General features: G+C 40.0%; 1 non-coding gene across 1 annotated transcript; it reads left to right on the forward strand.

Moving 5' to 3' along the window:
* Positions 1-233: 233 nt before the first annotated feature.
* On the forward strand, positions 234-354 carry LOC133758974 (small Cajal body-specific RNA 14). The gene has a single exon (XR_009865869.1). It is a non-coding gene; the product is annotated as a small Cajal body-specific RNA 14 (non-coding RNA).
* Positions 355-2,121: the final 1,767 nt, after the last annotated feature.

Consider the following 2,121-nt stretch of genomic DNA (forward strand, 5'->3'; position numbering starts at 1 on the left):
TCTTCTGTATATAAATATAATTGAAAATGAAGGGAGAGGGAGTGGGAGATGGGATGGTTGCAGGTGGGAGGGAGGTTACAGGGAAAAAGCTGCTATAATTCAAAAGTTGTATTTTTGAAATTTATACTTATTAAATAAAAGTTGAAAAAGAAAAAAAACTGGAAATACAGTCCCTTGGTTCCAGGGACTGGAGAATTGGTTCCAGGACTCCCTGAGGACACCAAAGTCTGCAGATGCTCAAGTCTCTTATATAAAATGCTGCAGTACTACAGTCGGTCACACACATCGAAACTGATGCTTCCTACTGACAGTCTGTGTAGTTATCAGATTTTCCATGCAATGGCTCCATAAGTGAATGCAGAGAAAAAAAAACAGAAAGAAAAAAATATACAACCTGCACATACCACCCATGTACTTAAAATCATCTCTAAATTACTTATAACCTAATGCTAATACAATGTAAACAGTTGCTATACTGTATTGTTTAAGGAACAGTTATAAGAAAAAAGTCTGTACTTGTTTATAGGATTGTTAAAAAATATTTTTAGATCCATGATTGGCTGGATCTGAGGATGTGGAAGAAATGGCCATGAAGTGCCAACTGTAACCAAATGTTCTAGAAATAACAAGAGATCAAAAGACAAAGCAAAAAATACTTCTGTAACTTCCAGCTACATAAAAAAATTTAATTGAAAACTTTTAAGAACGATAAAAGGTAGCTTCGTCTGCAAATTTTTAAGGGCCTCTTTAAGCTTCAGTCTTGATTTGTGAACTGACTTGCATATTAAAGTTGAAATAAAATTTAACATCAATCTGGTCAAAATCGCTCTGATATGGTCCAAATCAGTCCTATCAAAGTTATCTTGGAAAAGGCAGAGAGATGGAAAGTGCCAAAGCAGTTGAGTTGACACAGGCATCTAATTTTGCCTACTTAATTAACCCAGCATTGAAATCGTCATAAACAATTTTATCTATTCATATTCCAGCTGGTGCTTTCATTTCATTTAAGAGTAGACTTTTTGTCTATTTACTTTGTTAGGATGTCAAAACCTCAACAGAAACACAAAAAAAATTCTTTTGTATCTTACTGTTCATTGGAACAACATTTCAAAAAAGCCTTACATAGTTTACTTTTTTTAGAAGATTTTTTATTTATTTAATTGAGAGGTAGAGTTACAGAAGGGCGGGGAGATAGATTAAAAGAGAGAGAGAAAGGTCTTTCATCTGCTGGTTCACTCCCCAAATGGCTGTAATGGCTGGAGCTGGGCTGACCCGAAGCCAGAAGCCAGGAGCCAGGAGCTTCTTCCAGGTCTTCCACGTGGGTGCAGGGGCCCAAGCACTTGGGCCATCTTCTGCTGCTATCCCAGGCCATAGCAGAGAGCTGGATCAGAAGTGGAGCAGCTGGGACACAACCGGTGCCCATATGGGATGCTGGCACTGCAGGCGGCAGCTTCACCTGCTATGCCACAGCACTGGCCTCTTTCTCTCCAATGTGAATCATTTTCTCTTCCACACACAACCCTCTGATTCCCCTACATATGGTCTGAGCTCCCCCATTGGCCATATGGAGACACAGAGAACTCCAGACAGGTTCTCATATTCCAACCCACAATGTTAATAGACATTTAGGATGGCTGAGCCCAGGAGCACTGAGTGTATGGACAGGAAAGGGAGAGAAGGGTCACCAAAAGCAGCAAAGCAAAAGTCCTGCAGTGAACCAGGAAGTTCCAAAACCTACTACTATTATCTGGACATGAACGTGCTTACAAGCCCTTCACCTAACTCTCCCCACTACTCCAGGCAGATTATGAAATTATGCTTTCAAACATAAGAGGCTCTCCTCCTAAGAGGAGATGTAGAAAGTACCCTTTACTCCAGTCCCTTGTCCTCCTGCAATGCTTAGTTTAATACCCTGGATGCCCATCTCTTAATCTTCCTCCACACTTGCTTCTTGTTTAAAACAGCTTTTGTTTGGCACTTCACCAAAACATATGCTAATTATGCACCATCCAATTTGAAGTCTGTTCTCTCCAAGGAGACTGTTTTGATGTACCCAGAACATTTCATCCTCCTAACTCAATACCACCAGGTCTCAGCATCTGATATTTAGATATTCAAGAG

The sequence above is a fragment of the Lepus europaeus genome, chromosome 4 (genome assembly GCF_033115175.1).
Source record: "Lepus europaeus isolate LE1 chromosome 4, mLepTim1.pri, whole genome shotgun sequence".
Taxonomy (NCBI): domain Eukaryota; kingdom Metazoa; phylum Chordata; class Mammalia; order Lagomorpha; family Leporidae; genus Lepus; species Lepus europaeus.